The sequence below is a fragment of the Callospermophilus lateralis genome, chromosome 3, assembly GCF_048772815.1.
Source record: "Callospermophilus lateralis isolate mCalLat2 chromosome 3, mCalLat2.hap1, whole genome shotgun sequence".
Classification (NCBI taxonomy): Eukaryota; Metazoa; Chordata; class Mammalia; order Rodentia; family Sciuridae; genus Callospermophilus; species Callospermophilus lateralis.
Window position 1 is genome coordinate 11,814,065 of NC_135307.1, and position 19,893 is coordinate 11,833,957.

A 19,893-nucleotide genomic window follows, 5' to 3' on the forward strand; every position below is an offset into this window, starting at 1 on the left:
TCTAATGTTAAGCTTCGACACGTGAGGGAGCAGGACTCGTCATGGGTAACCGGAGTTCCCAATCCTTCTGCACCTGTCTTTGGTTCACCCCAACAGCTTGTTGTCCCTCATCCCTGGCCTTTGGTTCCCCTCAGGTCTCTCTCTTACTTAATCTATCTTGGGGTGGGGAAGTGATCCTGGCATTCCACAAAATCACCCACCCCTATCCACAATGGCCTCTGAGAAAAATTCAGTGTGACCCTTGGGGTTCCACAGAGCACAATTTGGAAACCGCTGATGAGTGGCATGATGAAGGTCTGATTCGGATCCTGAAGGCGCTAGTCATGACCTCCATCACAAGCAAATCACTGGAAATCCCTAACCCTTCATCTTCTCATGTCTGAGACATAGATCACCACATTTCCCTGTCAGGTGCTTATAAAAATTAGGTAAAATACAGTCCGGCATTGCTTAATGACGGAGACGTGTTCTAAGAAATGTGTTATCATGTGGCTTTGTCATTGCACAAACATCAGGGAGTGTACTGTCACAAACCTGGCTGCTGCAGGTCAGTTGCTTCATGGGGCCCTCAATGCATGTAAGGTGGCTTTACAGTCAACTGTATTTTTATAAATAGAAGTTCACTCTAAAATGGTAAAAAAAGTCTAGCGTGGTAAACAGGAATCAGCAGCACAGGGGTCCAGGGTCATTATCAAGCCTCACGCACTGAAGGGAATTGTACATATGGTACTTTGATAGACTGGCAGCCCAGCAGGTCTGCTCACTGGTCCAGCTCACATCAGCATCTCTGCAAATACGAGGACAGAGTTGTGCGGTGACACTCTGCCTACCCATCACCAGGAGCAGAAATTCTTCAGTTCCATTAAGATCCTATGGAACCACGCTGTACATCCTGCCTGTTGTGGACTGAAACATCGTTAGGCAGTGCACGTTTGTAACTAAGCTCTCTGAGGACTGGGCTTTCTGCAGAGCTACATCCCTTGAGTACTTGAAGAGCAAGTGTTGTTGTGAAGATCAGTCATGACAGTAGGAGTTGGTCCCACCCTTCCTTATGTGATGATTTACACCTTTTCAGGCTCCCCAGATTTTCTGTTGAAGACATATTGAATCTTATTTAAGTTGGGGAGTGAACCCAGGCCCTCCCCAGTGCTAAGCATGGGCGCTTCATGAGCCGAAAGTTTATTTCTGTCTTGTGTAAGTCCAGATGGAGATGGTGGGGTGAGGGGCAGCTCCACGTTGTCAGGACCCCAGGCTCCTCTGCTTTGCTCTGCCATCCAGCTGTGGTTGGCTCTGCAAGATGGTGCAGCGCCATGCCTACTTCCCAGCCAACAGGAAGGGCAATGTGCCATATGTCATATGTCACTATGTCCTTTCCACTTGTGCTCCATGGGCCAGGACTGGGTGTCAGCCTCCCCTCAGAATGAGCAGGTGAACTGAACTTCAAATAGCACGTATGTTTTTGTTCCTGCGGTTACAAGAGCTTTATAGGAAAGCTCTTGGTAACCGCAACACCAGTGCTCAGCAATCCATGATCCCCCACATAAAACCCAGAGCAGAACGCTCGCTTTCCGGCTCCTCAGCTGGATTTAGCCTTGGACCTTGCAAGGAGACTCCATCTGCCCTGGGGTTTTCCTGAGCTTATCAGGGGTCTTAGGCTTCTGTTCTTCCTGCCACCTATCTGTGAGTGATCAAGTTGATCTGGGTGACTTGTGCAACCCTTTTGTCTCACTGTTTTCCTACTTGGGCAGCTGGATTTAGACAAAAATCTCCTGCCAGATCTAGAAACCTGAGCAGAAGCTCTCAAGGCCTTGAGCCTCAGCGGTTACCAAGAGCCTTCCTGTAAACCTTCCCTTCATTTAATCCTTCCTTCATTTCACAAATATGGACAGATGGATTCTGTGTGCCAGGCATTTTCCCAGGTATTGGGTGTCCCTCAGTAAAGGAAATACATAGTGACCCTGCTCTGAAGGGGACACCGTCTCAGCTCCTCTGGAAGAGTGCCCTTGCTATAAGGGGAGGCCTATAGGATTTCAGACTTTAAGGGCCACAGATGGTCTCCGTCTCCTTCCCCTCTGCTCTTCCCGTCTCTCCCTCCCTCCCACTATCTTCTCTTCCTCCTTTTCTCTCCTTGCTCCTCCTCCTTCCCAGTCTTCTCCTTCTTTTCCATCTTTTACAAATCTGTCAAGCCTTAGCCTGTGAGCTACTTTTGTGGATTGGCCGTTCTGAGCATGTTCCCAGTATGGTGGGCTGAGGCGGTAGGGCCATGGAGAGGTGGGACCTGGGGAAGGCGGGACCTGGATACCACGCTCAGAGGGGATTAATGCAGTTCCCATGGGGCCTCTGTCAGTTCCCATTAGTGAGAGTTGTTATAAAAAAAGAGCACATCTCATTCCTGAGTCTCTCTGGCTTCCTGTGTCACTGTGTGATCTCTTTGTCACCCACTCTCTTGTGATATAGCCCACCATGAGGGCCTCACCAGGGGCCAAAGAAATGGGTCCACCTGATATTGGATTCTCAGCCTCCAAAACTGTGAGCTAAGTAAACTTCTTTTATTTATAAAGTACCTCGACACAAATATTCTGTTGTAGCAACAGAAAACCGACCAATACAATATGTAAAAACAGTCTGAGGCCTGGATTTGGCCAGTGGACGTAATTGGCCAACCCCTAGATAACCCATTTAAACAGCTTTCCTGTAAAGTAAAGCAAGGCACTTGGAGTCCAGGAACGTAAACACTTTTCCTCTTTATTTTAGTTCAGGCCCACAGCAGGCATCGTTCACAGAGATTGGGAGCTGCAGTGAAAATTGTTGCTTCCGCTCCCTCCTCCCAACTCCAGGCACCCTGCATGCAACTTCAGGGAGTCCCTTTCTAATTGGGATCTACTGTGTGTGAGTGGATGCCAAGCACCTGGGGCCCTCGCACGGGAGGAGGCTCAAGGCCTTGAGAGCTTCTGCTCCGGTTTCTAGATCTGGCAGGAGGTTTTTGCCTAAATCCAACTGCCCAAGTAGGAAAACAGTGAGACAAAAGGGTTGCACAAGTCACCCAGATCAACTTGATCACTCACAGATAGGTGGCAGGAAGAACAGAAGCCTAAGACCCCTGATAAGCTCAGGAAAACCCCAGGGCAGATGGAGTCTCATTGCAAGGTCCAAGGCTGAATCCAGCTGAGGAGCCAGAAAGCATTCTGCTCTGGGTTTTACGTGGGGGATCATGGATTGCTGAGCACTGGTGTTGCAGGCTGCAGACTTGGCTTCGGGCACCTCCATCCTGCTTGGCTTCCTCCTTCTCCCACCCTCTTCTCCTCAGCCCCGGCAGGTTGTCAGGTGGCCAGTCACTCATTCAGTCCCACCAGCCTCGGCACTGGGTGGCTCGGGGCGGGGCAGCTGTTTCTCAGGGAGAACACCTACCGGGCTGTCTTATTTCCATATTGACTTTTCCCAGGGGGGAATGACTGCCTTTTTGTATAGCTCCTGTCTCTGACTATGTTGAAACAAACCTCCACCCCATCTTTTACCCTGTGGATTATTACCAGGCTTTAGCCTGGGTCCACTCTAGGAAGAGGGGTTCGGAGAAAGGGAAAATCTTCCAATGTTTAATCCTGTGGTTTAGCCAACCGCAAGCCGTTAGGTGGTGGAGCTGGCAGAACTTAGGTAAAACCTGTCCAAGGCCAAGCCAGAACTCAATCCCATGCTCTTTCAAAAAACACAAACAGCAGCAGCAGCCTCCCCTCGCCATACCCCCCACCCCCGAAAAAAAGGAAGGAATTTTCCTTCTGGATACAGAACAGCAAGTGATTGTCTCCCAGGTGTTGGGGTGAATGCTGGGCTCCATGAGTCGTCAAGCATCCACGGTCTGTGTGGAGAAGCCTGCCTTCTTCCTATGGGTTGGGGTCTCAGCTGAAGAAGAGCTTTGTCCCTCTCAGTCACTGCCCTGCCAGGGGATGGTTTAACTCTCTGACTTAACATGGACTCAGCTAGGAAGCAAGGGTGGTAGGGAGCTGGAGGTCACCCTGGCCTTGGTGAGGCCAAGGCCAGGCCTCCACAAGAATATTGAGAGGAATGGAGAGAGATGGGGACCCCAAGTGGCACCAGCCTTAGGTGCCTGTGAGTGTGGCTGTAGCACCTGCCTGAAAATGTCCCAGGAGCTGTGACCAGCAGGTGTTCATTTGGAGGGACAAGTACCCTTACTGCCTTCAGCCTGGAGTCACCGTGGTACCTGGGGAGTCACTCAGAGCCTTGGGTGTCTCGGGTTGGGTTGTTGATGCTCTACTCGAAATTCTTCAATGCAGATTTGGCTACGATGGGCTGAGGAAAACCGTAGGAAGTGGGCAGTGTCCACTCTGGGCTGGGAGGTGGACGGGGAAGGGTGCACTTGGGGCTTCACAGGGGTATCAGCAGGAATTCAAGCAAGAGGGAGCCCCACTTCCATGGAAAGAACGAGGCCGCACGTGACAGAGCTGGTTCCTACTCATGGGAAGGGCCTCACTGTCCCAGGCTTGGGTCACAACTCTTGCTGAGAGCCATTGCCAAGTAGGAATGACGCATGGCAATTTCTTTGTCAGCCTATCCCATGTTGCTTAGAGGAAGGACTCTCCATATTGGACCCAGGTCATTTGCAGTGACATTGCATGTGAGGTGACCTTGCTCAAGGACCAGGGCGGATCCAAGTTTAAGGTGTATCCTGCTGGGATTAGGGAGTATCCCGCTCCTTGGGTTTAAGGCGGTTCCAGGTTTAAGGTGTAGGGCGTATCCTGCTGCCTCAGGTGCGCCCGCTCCTAGAGTTCCCGTTGAGTTCTCGCGGGATTCAGAGAGTTTTTTGGGATTCAGAGCCCGGTGGAGTGTGGATTTTGCCCAGAACGTGTTTGTAGAGTGCCGGTGTGAGTTTGGGAATAAAGAATTGCTGTTTGAATCTACAAGGCTGTGAGTGGCTCGTGATTTTGTGCCCAGCCAGACTGCGGCAAACTCTGACACATCCATGAGCTGGGGACCTTAGAACCAGTTACCTCTCCACCTCTCTGAACCTCTGTTGTCTCAGAGCTCTTCCAAGGATTCTTAGGAGGAAGAAATGAGATTCTGAAATGCCAATATCAAGGAACCCTCGAGAAGGTCCAGCCTTCTTTGCTACAAATGGCCCCTGGTCTAGCTAGATCAGGAGGGAGCCTGTTTTGCTCCACATTCAGGCCTGGTTTTCTTTGGACTGACCTGGTTTTGTTGGGGAAGATACTCGCTGCAGATTTGAGGTAGAATTTGCAGATTTCCTTCAGCATAGTCACCCCAGCTTTGTCCGCACAGGGAGCACAAGGCACCTGCAGAAGGATTTGGCCAGAGCAGGCTCAGGGAGTTCCTGGTTCTCATTTGAATGCAGATTAGTCTGACCTTTCTTCTCTGGGCTGTCTTCTTTTCCTCTGGGCAGGGCACTGCAAATTGCTGTCATTGGCTTCTATTTCACAACCGCTTCCTGGGTGACATGCCATCTGAAATCACTGGTAAAGGAATCAGGCCAGCCTGGCGCCTGCCCTTACCAACTGGACGGCCTTGTGGGCACCCCGATCTTTCTAAGTCTTTGCTCCTTTTGCCTGTGAGAGGTGAGCCCGCGGCACCCTCCTTGCTCACCCTCTCATTTTCTCATTCTGTGAGCTCATCCATTTTTAAAATGAAGAACCTCCTAGGAGGGTGTCATTGGGAGGGGGTTCAACGAGGTCTTTCTAGGGGCAGAGAAGACCTACTTGGAACTTCCAGGTTCCTGACACATCACAGAAAATAATTTAAGGATAAGTCAGGTCTCAGTAGCAAAGAAAAAAATTTATTAAAGGAAGTGAAGGTAGGCACTAGGAGCAGATTAGGAGCTGTCTCGAGAGTGAGAGGTGCTTTTGGGGTCCCAGGCTGTTCTTTTAAATGACACTTTGTGAGAAGTTGGCATGGGCAGGTGTGTGGAGAATACATCAGTCTGGTGATCCGAGATGCTTTATGTCCGTCTGTTCCTCCAGGATCTTGAGGATGAATATATAACATTTGGAATGTACCTTCTGTTATAGCTGCCTGCTGCCTTCTTGCTTTCTTTCTTTTTTTCTTTCTTGGTACTAGAGATTGACTCCAGGGGTGCTCTGGCAATGAGCTACAACTCCATCATATATATATATATATATATATATATATATATATATATATATATATATATATATATATTTTTTTTTTTTTTTGAGACAGGTTCTCGCTAAGTGCCAGGCTGGCCCCAAACATGTGATCCTCCAGCCTTAGCCTCCTAAGTACCTGAGAGTATGTACCACCACACCCAGCTTATTATAGGTTTCTTAAAATGTTGTGTCTCCCTTTGTTTAATCTATTCTAAAAATGCATGTTTTGCAGGGCAATTTTGCACAGGGCAATTTTCATAAGTGAGTATATTTCCAGTAACTTCAGGGTGGTGAAGGAATTTACAGTAACATTAAGATTTGTAGATTTCTCAGAAATTTGGGGAAGTCGTGGGAGAAAAACTGGGTAGGAGGAAGGTATGAGGAACTTTAGCAAAGTAACAGTCTCCTTTTTCTTTCTTTCTTTTTCTCCTTTCAACCACTTTCTAATCCTACCCCACCCACCTCCGTTCCCTTATTCTTAGGGGCTAATGAAGGGCCAGGGGTCTGTCCTCCAGAACTGCTTCAAGCTGGCAAGGGACAATGACCCAGCCTAGCCAGGGATGGAAAACGTCGTCCTACCTGATCTAAAGGAGACCCAGAAAGTGATCTGTGCTTCGGGGATGGGTTGGAATCCATGCACTGCCATCCTCTCATAGTGGAACTGTCACAGTCTGGAAGCTGTGATGCTCTTGGAACATAAAGAAGGCAAGAGGCCCACAAACAGCAGGAGGGTCACAGCAGCCAGAGGTCCTGACGGTCCTAACAGCCAACGGGGGTCAGGCAAGGGGGCCCACAGATCTGCTCTTGGTCTCATGAGGAGGGGAAGAGCGCCTCAAAGAGAAAGCAGATGCTGCCCAAGGGACTGGTTTCTGGTAGAGAAATGCCCATCACCAAAAAAAAAAAAAAAAAAAAAAAAAAAAGGTTCTATGTCAGCAGAAAGGAGTGAGGCTCCTGGGACCTAGAACACAGGGGACTTGGCTTAAACAGGGTTTTTCATTGCTTTGAACAGGACCCTTAGATCCTCCAGTGGCTCAGATGAAGAGGAGTCCTTTCCTCCTCTCTCTGGTGGCTGACGGTCCTGGTCCTGTAAGACCTCAAGACGGGCAGGTTTAAGTTTTCATAAAAGGCTCCACAATGTTTGGCCGTGGATTTTGACAGCCACCAGGGTGCTTAAGGAGACCTGGAGGGGGCCCTTCCGTCTGGGGAGTAGCTAGCCAGTGGGTGAGCACCTTTTTCAAGGTTTTAATAGAACAAGTTTCCTTGACTCAACTCGTGGGGTGATGGGGCAGGTGCAGGAGGTACTCGATTTCTGTATTCCAGATGGGTCCTTCGTAACTGCCCCCAATCTGAGAACGTGTTCAATAACCATTTCTTTGTGTTTTAGGATAGTGGCAAGGTCTGAGATCAGAAAAGGTCTCTGTACAGAATCTTGTAAGGACAGGGTTGGAGAAAGACTCTGCCCTACCCTGTAAGCCTAAAAGTGAAAGTACCAAGATACATCGTAAAGTGGAATACAAGAGGGGTCCAAAGTCAGATGTCTAATTAGGGTGTGGGGTGGGGGATGGGGGTAAATTTTTTTTTTAAAGGCGCCATGAGTGTGGCCTTCCTTGTGCCCCTCAGTAGCACGCCTGCCTCGGGTTATTCTTCCCGGCTGGGTGTTCAGGGCTAAGCAGGCCCCTTTCTTGGCCAAAAGTGAGCCTCCTTCTCTTCCTTTCTTTTCTTTTCCTATTCAGGTCCGTCAAGGCCCCTCAGGAGTTACTCTTAGGGACTTCAAAAGGAATATCCTGGCTCCTTTAGTCTTTTCCCCTCTCCTGGTCTTTCCGTCTGCCAGGATGGTTCAGGATCTTACTGACTCTGTGGCTTCCCTTGGGAGCGTTGGGGACATCCCATCTCCAGTGAACCTCCTCTTTGCAGAATTTACAGTGGGTTGGCTCTTAGTCTCAGGGAATCTTTGCAAGCCCCCTGATTGGGATTCTGGGTGGCTTGTCAGAATTGCAGGGCCCTTAGAGGATCCCCACTGCTCCCTGAGTCCTAGGAGACCTTGGATGCTGAGGGCCAAAATATTAGCTATTTTTTTTTTTTTTTTGCATCCTTTTATTTCTTGATTTTGGCCTTCAAATTTCAGCTGTTGAAAACTGAGAAGGCTACTCCTGCCTGACCTTTTTAATGAACAGAGGTTAATATCTGTCCTGTAGGTGATGACCCTTATATCAAAATATTGCTTATGTTCTGTTATAAGTTCTACTTCTGCAAAATAGTAACAGACGACAGTTACGAAGTTTTACAAGGAAAATGCAAAGTAAAATTATTAAGAACAAAGCAAATTCGGTTTATATAATAATTTTAAATGAAGAAACACACACACACATATGTACCTTTTACCAATAGGTTACTTCATCTGTTAATAAATATTGAATGATATACATGAAATTTGCTATTTTTATATTTTTTGTCTTTTTAAATTGATTTTATTTTTTAAATACACGGCAGCAGAATGCATTACACATATAGAGCACAATTTTTCATATCTTTGTATATAAAGTATGTTCACACCAATTGATATCTTCATACATGTACTTTGTGATTTTTTTGCATTACAATTCTTATTATACATATATGCCACAATTTTTCATATCTCTGTTTGTATATAAAATATGTTGACACCCAATTCGTGTCTTCATACATGTACTTTGGATAATGATGTCCATCACATTCCACCATCCTTGCTAATCCCCTGCCTCCTCCTTTTTCCTCCCACCCCTCTGCCCTATCTAGAATTCATTTATTCCTCCCATGCTCCCCCTCCCTACCCCACTATGAGTCAGTCTCCTTATATCAGAGAAAACATTCGGCATTTTTTTTTTGTCTTATAAATAAATGAACTGTCTTGAAAATAGAGCATACTTTTTCCTGATATACTTCCTAGGTGATCTATGCCCAATCCTTTAATTATCAGAGTGTCAAGGTTTTGAAAGACAAGTGTTGAGCATATTCAATTATCTTTGATCAAAGATGATGGTCAGAATATAACCAAGAACACATAAACGTGAGCCTGAAAAAGGCTATTGTTAGTTCGGGGGATACTAACTTGGTAAAGTGTTTCCTTCAACTTGCATGTCAGCAGGCTTTTGTATTTGGGGAATACAGATACATTTTAACACACAAGAAATCAGTAATAATTAGCGGTTACACATCATGGCTAGGTAGGAAATTATAATGATGTTGCTCTCCCTTTAACAGCTTTACACAGGTAACTAATGCTGGCAAAAATTAAAGAGTAGCTTTAGATATAAGTTTAATACCTAGTGCCAATTACCACAGATAGACTTATAGCCTCATGTATAAGTGCATCTCATATATACAGTAAGAAAACACCTATTTAAAGCAAATAGATGTAAATTGGGTTTTAAATGGCAGAGTGTTTTTTTTTAAATCTAAATGGTACTAAATATAAATGACAGAAATTCCAAAAGTTCCACTGTTTGTTTTATATGCTTATATGAAATATGCAGATACAATGTAAATTGTATAAAAGAGTAGTTCTTGGTTACCTTGCATGCCTTAAACTTATATAACTTTAACCCTACAAAATTATGCATAATATTTAGAAAAAGCTCAGGCAAAGCTCATAATATTTAGACACAGCATATTTAGCTCTCAGGTATATACACATCTCTAATCTCAGATATGTTGGATCTTAAGTACACTATAGTAACCATAATCATAGTTGTTTATTTTTTTTAGAGTTATAAAGTGTTCATTAAAACATAGACACTTAAATAAGCCCTGACTTTGATAAGAGAATTTCCTGAGTAATTAAAAACATAAATAGACAGCAAATGCAAGAGTTGATCTCGATAAAACACAAAAATCTTTGTTCATTAAGTCAGTTTTTCCTTCATAAATGTTACTAAGAGCAGAAAATTTTAAACATAGAGAATTAATTCTGGCTTTACATAAATGTCTTAAATTTTTACCTTAGAAAATCACTCAAATAATCTTTCAAATTATATTCAACTAATCACACATAACTCTTCTAATACGCATCCTTCATTAGGCATTCTATGACTGCTTAATCACTAGATAATTTGTGTACATCCTTATGTTTCTTGTCCTTTCTTTTCTTTGAACAATCTAGATATTTTATTTTAGGACAAAAATCTTACCTTACCATATGAAATTCTTTCTTATACCAAAGTATTCCCTTCTCCTTTCAACTTTCCTCACCTAAACTAATCCCATTACCTATAACTCTCATGAGTTTTTATTTAGTGGTTTTCTTTTGCTTTAGCATTTTTTAAAACTGACAATTTGAAACAATCCTTATAAAATTCTTGAATTTAGACAAAATTACTTTTTTTTTTTTTTTTTGGTGCCAGGAATTGAACCTAGCAGTGCTTAACAATGGAGCCACATTCCCAACCTATTTTTTTATTTTTTATTTTGAGACAGGGTCTTGCTAAGTTGCTTAGGGCCTGGCCAAGTTGCTGAGGCTGGCTTTGAAATTTTGATCCTCCTGCCTTACCCTCCCAAGCTGCTAGGATTACATGGATTAGATTAGATTACATGGATTAGAATTAGGATTACATGGATTAGAGAAAATTACTCTTCTTGAGGCCATCAGTCTTAAAAAGATAGTCCAGTTATTTACAATGTAACCCAAAGGAGAATCTGCTGGAATGGATGAGGTGTTGCTCATTTTGAAAGTGAGAGGCCTCAGCTTGTGCATGAGCTGGGACCTCAATCTTTTCATGTCTGAAGGACAGAAAAGGGGAGTGATTACCCCACCTCTTACAGAGATGCCAACCCTAGAGGCAAGCGTGCCCACGGTGGAGCTCATGAAACGTTAATCTGAAGGGGGCATCACCCGTGTAATGAGCAACGCCAGCTCATTCCCTCTGCACACTCCCAGTGGCTGGAGCACCTTTGCCTCAGATGAACAGACACACTTCTGCTTTCAGGTATCCCTGGAGCCCCAGGATCCAACGAACCATATTTTCAGGGTTTGGAAAAAAAAAAAAAAGAAAAATGACGTCATAGAAAGGCCTAGACTGCAGTATGATAATGCAAATGACTCTCATTTCTGTTCTCATCCAGGGAAGCATGACTACTCACATAGCAACAGGCAAGCACCCTGAAGACTTTTCCAAGTGTGTGTCAAGGATGTTACCTATTTGGATAACTCAATGATGGATATGCCCCTCTGGTTGGCGGGAGGAGACACTTCTTCATCCACTGGTGGGTGAGACCGTGTTGTCTATCAGGACAGAAACTTACAGAGGGTTGAGAACCTCACTGAGGATGGTAAAAATGATCTGTTCCCAGCTAGCCATGTTTAAGATGAGACAAAGAATCGCCACAGGCGTCTCCCCTACAAGGTGGTGTACCAAATCCACTTGGGTGGGATTTCTCAGGTAAACAGACAACTTCCTCAAGAGCACACGTTTAGCAAACTAAAGGCCCTCAGGCTTCGCTGGCGAGGGGCCAGGTATCCAGGAATCTGCCAGTGTAAAGGTGGTGGAAAAGAACTAAAGGAAGCCACGGGCAGCTGCTCTGCTGGTTCTGGGGTTACGATAAACTTACGGGTGTGTCCACGAATGCTCTGAAGGTCCTCCTTTCTAAACACAGAGCTGAATTACACACCTGCTACACTGTGACTTGCTTCTGATGAGTGGGATATGTCATAAGGGACTGGACATCATTTTGGTGATTGAGTTGTACAAAGACAGTGCTTCTTGGGCGGTGTCTCTCTTCTGCACATGCTCACACTTGCTCTCTCTTCCTTGAAAGTAACATCAGATCAGCTTCTGCATAGACCTTCATGGAGGAACTGAGACCTCCTGCCAAAGACTCCATGAGAGCCAGAGGGAGAGCACTTGGTCACAGAACATTCTGCCCCAATCATATCTTCAGAAACTGCAGCCTTGTCCCCCAACTCGACTACAAGCCCATAAGAGACCCTGAGCCAGACCATCCAGCTCAGCCCCTCTGGGATCCCTTGAAAATGTTTATCATTTCTTTCTTTTTTTTTTTTTTTAAGAGAGAAAGAGAGAGAGAGAGAATATTTTTATTTATCTTTCTAGTTTTCGCCGGCACAACATCTTTGTTTGTATGTGGTGCTGAGGATCGAACCCAGGTGGCACGCATGCCAGGAGAGCGCGCTACCCCTTGAGCCACATCCCCAGCCCGATGTTTATCATTTCAAGCTATGGGTTTGGGGGGATTTATTCTGCAGCGGAGGACGGCTAACACCAGCTCACATCTCCTGTCCCACTGGCTCCTGGGATCAGAGGCAGAGAGTAAGAAGAGAATCTGAAGATGGTGTGAGAAAACAGGCTGGCCTCAGGACAGTGTGTGCCGCAGCTGACACGGGTTCCCTCCTTCACTCCACAGAGGCCCAGGGTCACTGATGAAGGTCATTGCTGGTGCCCTGTTTTTTATGCTGAGGGGCTCATTGAAGCCTAACAAATACCAATGGAGGCCAGTTTGATTCCTCTCCTTTACACACCAGACGGAGGAGACCTTGGCGCAGAGAGGTAAAGCGAGTTCCCAAGGCCATGTCACCATCAGCACTAAGGGAGCTGGGATTCTGTAGCAGGCCAGCTGCAGGGGGTCCACCCTCTCCCTCTCAGGCCAACAGCACTCCTCTCCCAGCTGACCGGTGCCCAGACTGGCCTTGGGGACACGGTGACCTCAGAAGAGAGGAGTCACCTGCTGCGGTCCCCCAGTGGTGGCGGCCTGAGGAAGAATCCTGGGATTTGGGTCAGAAAGCAAGGGTTTGGGCCGGGCAGCATGGATGAGGAATCACGCCTCTCTCCTCTCAAGATACTGGGAGCCTCTGAGGGGCCAGATGAGAGGTCCTGCCAGGGTTTTAGGTGGAGATCCAGGTCCCACTTTTTACCTGGGTTTCCGCAGCTCCTTCCACGCCTCTCACCCTCTGGTAACCAGGGTTCTGATGGAGGATCTTGATGCAGGCATGGCCCTGAGCCACCCCGAGCCTGAACAGAAATCCCTCCGTTCCCAGGGTCCTCATCCCAGAAAAGTGCCGCTTCTTCCCTGGCAGCCAGCAACCCGGGCAGCACCCTCCTCCTCCAGTCTCCGAGTGAAGCGGGCAGACACCCTCCTCCGCTTACCCTCTGCTGCACACGCCCATTCCCAGCCACTCCCACTGTCCCGCTGCAATGACCCTAGGCTGTCCCACACTTCCACGCCTGCCCCGCCAGCTGGTTTTCTACACGGTCACCAGAATATCTTCAATACGAGGCCTTTGCATCATTCGCTGGTTTCAAGCCTTCAGCGGGCCTCCTGAGACCCTCCATCCTCCCGGTTCCACAAGCCCCCAGCCCCTCCCACTCCCACTGGAGGTGATCTGGCCCCACCCACTGCTGCTGCTGGTATTCCCACAATGCTCCCTAGACCTCAGCTCTCCCAGGGGGAAGTAAGGAGAGGGCTTGAATCCCAGGGGAAATTGCTGCAGACAGGCATCTTTGATACCACAGGCCGGCCATAGTCCCAGGGGGTGTCAACTTGCCCTGGTTGAGTTAGCAACTCTGCTGTAGCCCACAGAACCTCAGGGAAGGTTCTGTCTCAGGCTTCCACCTCCCAGTCCTGCGTGAGCAAGGCTTTGTTATACTTCTGGCTGTATGTCACAGAGCAGGAGGCCTCCCAGGGTCCACTCCTGGTTTTCCAGGCCTGGTTCCCACACCCACTGGTGAGCAGTCTTTGCATGAGGTCAGCGACTCCCCCACATCTCTGCAGAGAACTGCTGGCTTCTGGCCATAGAGGCGGCCACCTTCGGCTCAGCGCTGTACCCTCAGGCAGAGTTGCCTGATTTGACAAACAAAAACACCACAAATGTCGCAGGACAGACTTGCAGTAAAATTTTTTCCTTATATGAAGTTCACACTTCTCTGGGTCCCATGAATGGTCAACTCACCTGTGGACAGTGCCTGTGAGAGGTGGTCCTAGGCTTAAGGACCAGGAGTCCCTAGGCACTATCTTGGGGACTTGCAGAGTCGAAAACATCGGTGTGGTTGGGAGCGCAGGGGAGTCACTTGGATTTGTGATTGTTACATGGCAGGTGCCCTGGTAGTGGCTTAAGAAGCAACGACTCTGAGGCCTGCACAACCCAGGGGTGCAAGGGTCATCTTGGACACGGAGGTGGGTGGGTGGTACTGCAGGGAGCAGAAAGTCAAGGAATCCCCAGGGTTGGGGTGTCAGGGTGGCATGGTGAGCTGATTGAAGAACTCTGCCTCTCAGGAATGAAAGCAGTAGAGAGAAAAATCCTGTGTGTGTCCCCGTTCCAAGGGGAGCATGACGGCCCTCATCTCAACTCTTATTCCTGGGGGGGCCAGAAAAACACATTGGAAAAACAAGCTTTCCTCCACAACCTTCGGAAGGTCACCGCCTGTCCCCTTGCCTACCTCCCCTAAGCCTTCAAACAACCACAGGATCCAGACATCCTTCCAATGGATTTGGGCCATAATCCAGATAATCTTAAATGTCAATTCCAAATGTTGAAATCCCAAAAGATCAAAATCCCCAAAGATCAAAGTCCCTAAAGTCTGAAATCCCAAAAGATCAGAATTCCCAAAACATATTCTAGAAAAAAATAATTTTAAGATTAAGTTAAAATTAAAAAATGATTTTAACTTAGTGAGGCCCTAAGCAATTTAGCAAGACTCTGGGGACATGGCTCAGTGGTTAAGCACTCCTGGGTTCAATCCCTGGTACCAAAACAAAACAAGCCTTTTGGGGACATTTATTTACATTTTGAAAGGGCATTTATTTGAGAAAAACAATAACAACAAAGTACCCAACAGAATGCTCCCAAGGCCACTTTGAACAGTAAAACAGATAATCACAATATATATTTTTGCATAAATCTCAGGAATACTGTCAACAGCCACAGGCTGTAACAGTTATGAGCAGGTCATATTCAAAAAGAAATAGGTGAAGAGTGTTAGGTGTAGGACAGGCTGAGTAAGCTGTCTGCAGGGCATGCCAAACAAAGTTAGCTGCAGAATGACCTGGCCACTCAAACCCTCTGTCTGGTTCTTTATCACCTGTTTGCTTCAAGCCCAAACGCCCAAGCCCCCGCTCAAGGCTGAACACTCAACCCCTGCTCAAGGCCAAGCACTTAACCCCCTTGTGTGCCAACAAGGCAGCTTGCAGACCCAGAGACCCCGTTAGATTTGGGCTATGAAAACTCCCTTCTGCCAGGCCTTCTTTCTCTTCTCTCTTGCTCTTTCTGTCTCCTTTGCGAGCATTCTCTCTCTCTCTCTCTCTCTCTCTCCTTCTCTTTCTCTCTCTTCTCTGTTGCACTGCTGCAATAAAGATCTCTTGGTTGCTCTGAGTGTTGTGGTCACTTTTCTTTCAAAGAGTGAATTGCATAAATACTTATCACTGTGGTTGGTAAAGGTGAACACTTAGTTGGTTTTTTTTTTTTTTTGGCAATACTAGGGATCGAACCAATGGGTGCTGTATTTCTGAGCTACATCCGCAGACTCTTTAGTTTTATTTTGAGATAGTGTTTCTAAATTGCCCAGCTGGCCTCAGACTTGCAATTGTTCTGTCTCAGCCTCCTGAGTAGCTGGGATTACGGGTGAGTACGACCACAGTGTCCACCCAGCTTGATAACTGGTCATCTGGAATACTGCAAGGGATAGCTGATCTTTTGAAGAGATGGATCAAAACCTGCGATGGGTCACCTCTGCAAATAGTTGCCCCAGGAGCCCACCAGTTGGAGGAACATGTGGCCAACAGACTCATTTCAATTGTCCCTTTCCAGATTTCCGTTTTCCCCTGCCCTCCTATAATGGCCTCCATTTCTCAAGGGGAATTGTAGGTTTTCTGGGATTTCTGCTTTCATAATATCCACACTCAAGATTTCAATCTTTCAGGATTGTGATGCTTGAAACTTTGATCTTTAGGAATCATAGACTTTAGAAATTTTGAATTGGGAAGATGGTGGTGTTAGGGATTGTCTTTTGGAATCATGATTGGCCCAGTCACCTTGGTGCCCCCTTATTTCCTCCTACACGATCTTGGGGAGGTAGGGGGTGATCAGTGCTGTGGAGTGACCACAGGAAGCTGGAAGGGCCAGTGATGTCACCTGCTTACCATGCCCAGCCCTTTGACTCATTAACTGAGTCAATATATACAAAGGGCTCAGACAAGTGCCAGGCACCCGGACGTAGCCTTGGCATCACTGTGACTCTGCTCAGAACCCTGCACGGTGTCCTGGTGACGGTGGAGGAGGGAGCCTCTGCTTTCTTCCCCTTCCGCCACCTGCTCCAGCCACAGGCGCCCTCTTCACACCGGTGCCCAGCTCTGGAACTTTGCTCACAAAGCCACACTGAGCTTCTGCCTCTTTTGCTCCTCTGTCCCCTTGGGTCTTGGCTTCAGTGCCATCACCCTGGAGACACCCTATGTGCCCTGGCTCCAGAAGGCCCCAGATCCTCTCTTAGCACCCATCTTCTTCCTTACCTAGTCGCCTTCTTTGGCCTTTGGGACTCTCGACCGCACTGCTCTTCCCTTTCTGGATTTTTTTTGGTTTTTCTTCTGGAACATTGTATTTTTTTAAAAAAAAATGTGTTGTTGTTTATTTTTTTTTTTTTTAACTTGAGACACTTTGAGATTTACAGAAAAGTCGTGGAAACCGTACGGAGGGCTCCAGTTTTGCTTCTCCCCTAACATAAGCAGCCCGTGGAACTGCAGCGGATTTGTCAACACCTGGAAGCGAACCTTGGAGAGCCCAGCCTTAGCAGGACGCCACCCACTTCCCGCTCACGACTCCCACGCTGTACTTGGCCACAGGTCTCCTTAGTCTCCTTAGGTCCCTGGTGGTCCTCAGGATCTCCTTTCTGTTCCTGAATTAGCACTTTGCAGAAGGCTAGTGGCATCTTTTTGAACGTCCCTTTGCTTGGGTGTGACCGCTGTTTTCCATGATGGACTGAGGCACGGGTTTGGGGAAAGATGCCACTGATCCCTGGCTCCTAACACGGTGTCAGGGACAGGAGATGTCAATACAGCTCATTGCTGGTGACGCCACTTCCATTCCTCAGCCAAGGTGGATCCTACTAGTTCTCTGCTGTCACTGGACTGTCCCCCACTTCCTGTGCCACGCTCTGAGGTGTGTGTCACCCTCTGCAGCCCTCCCCCTCCTCAACACACATGCAATGAATTCTATTTTTCTGCTTTTTTTAAAAAAGTATTTTTTAATTTGCTCTTGCTCCATGTTAGAATATCAGCTCCCCAAGGATAGGGATTTTAGGGTTTTGGAAATTTAAAATTTTCCTCCAGCACTTGGAACAGTGCCAGGCACACAGTGGACACTCGGTAACTATCTGAGGACAAATGAATCACTCTCATCACAGTTTGTGACTAATCTATTTGCTTCCCTGGTTATTGCCAGGTCCATGGCTGCTGGGCTTACCCTTGTACCAACTCCAGGGTAGACTCCTAGTGGCACCCACGGGTAGCCTTTGATTAATGAGCTCAACAAGCCTGGAAGTGGGGTACTGGCTGGCATGGCTCATCACTGGGGTGGGAAGTGTTTACCCTGGAGACCAAAGTCACCGTCTCACCTGGGTCTCTGTGGGGACAGATGGTGGAACCAGTTCTGGTCTTCAGCACAGTGTGGTTCCTCTGCATCAGGTTACACTCCCGAGAGGTGGCCCCAGAGTCCCCGTGGGTAGAGAGGGGAATAAAGTGTACTTTCCAAAGGGTGAGCTCCACAAGGAGCATCAGGAACTTGAAAGGTGGCCTATGGGTTGAACGGTGTCCCCCTCAAAACTTACATGCTAACATCCTGACCCCCAATATCTCAGAATATGACAATTGGAAATTCGACCTTTAAAGAAATGATGGAGTTAAAATAAGGTCATTAGGTGGATCTAGCCCAATACAGCTAGTGTCTTGATAAGAAGAGGAAATTTAGGGCTGGGGATGTGGATCAAGCGGTAGTGCGCTCTCCTGGCATGGGCATGGCCCGGGTTCGATCCTCAGCACCACATACAAACAAAGATGTTGTGTCCGCCGAAAACTAAAAAATAAATATTAAAAAATTCTCTCTCTCTCTTTAAAAAAATAAATAAATAGAATAAATTATTAAAAAAAAAAAGAAGAGAAAATTTAGACACAGACACGCACAGAGGGAAGACACAGGGACATGGTGCCTCCAAGCCAACGGCAGAGGAAGCCAATCCTGCTGGCATCTTGGTCTTGGGCTAGTAGCCTCCAGAACTGTGAGCAAGCCAATTTCTGTTGCTTAAGCCACCCTGACTGTGGCTCTTTGTTATGACAGCCTTAGGAAGCCAGTACCGTGGCTAAGAACGGGGGTCCTGAGGGGAAAGGTCAGGCCTGTGAACAGGGACCCTACAGGACATTACCTTAGTTTACCCAATGGCAGAGGTCAGTCCTCAGAAGGGGCTGGTGGAGCCTTGGAGAGGGTGTGAGCGCCCCCTAGAGGGGGAGTGGAGGCACCGGCTGAGCTGCAGATGGAAGAAGGGGTGCAGGAGACTCAGGGTGTGCAATGAACCCCAAGGTAACGTGATAGCAATGAAAGAAATAGTGGTGGACCCTGTATCCAGGGTCCTTGTCCCTGAACCACCAGCATGGTCCCCTCCTTACTCCTCGTCCCCCTTCACACTTCCAACACTGATCCAGAGAGTCTCCATGATTCCCTCGCACACCACAGCTCGCCCACATCATGTCTGCCCCAGACATTCCGTTGGCCTGCAGGTCTCCTACATGTTCCCAAGCCTTCTACTCACTCTTCAAGACCAGCTCTATCTCCCTTCTGCAAAACCTTTCCTGGCTCCTTAAAAGTTTATCTCTCTCTCTCTGAGCTGCTATATCATTCTGTGCACCCCAGGACCGTGTGATGATTGAGCTAAATGGCCTGTGAGGACCCTGACAGCAGGGCTTTGATGTGTGACAGGCAGCAGAGGCTCAGTGCACCAGACCCCACCCCAGACTCCCCACAGCTCCTGCTTTGGGCCTGTTTGCCCAGTGAACTTTGGACGGCACTGGACCATGTCCTTATCCATGACACATGGGCAGGGCCCCCCTCCGACCTTGGACAGGTTGGGTAAACAGGGGGAGAAATATTTGCCAAGAGAGACTAGACATTATGCAAGGGAAAGGCACACAGGGGCAGGGTGACCCCATGAGGAGGTCCAGTCCTGGCCAGCTGCCCTGAGCTCCAGGCATAAACACAAACAAGAGGTCTGGGTCTGCTTGCAGCCACACACCCTGCCATGGTCAACCGGTGGGCCACCTGGGATCTCGGAGTCTGGCTCTCACTGTCACTAGCTCTTTTCCCCTATAAAATGAGGACAATGACAAATCTTGGTGGGTTGTCAGGGAACGAATGAGATCACGCATGCAAAGCATCCGGCACAGGCTGGCACACAGCAGGTGCTCAGTTCTATGGGGGATTGCCAAAACCCAGGCTTCTGGCCTCGGTACCTCCCGTGGGTGTCCAGCTTTAATACAGTCCAGGCCCTGAGGTCACAGCAGTGGGCACAGTCTCAAGGAAATCAGGATAAGAACATGCACATCGGGTGGGCAGGGGCTCTCGGGGCAGCTAATTTGGGGACAGTAAGAGGCAGAGTGAGGAAGATGCACTCACTCGCTCACCCTTCAATTCTGGTGTCTGGTCCCCTTCATTTGACAGTGAAGGGAGCTTGTTGTCTTGGGAAAGGCAGAAAAGGAGATTTCCTGGGTCACTCATGGGACTTCCCCTTGTCTCATC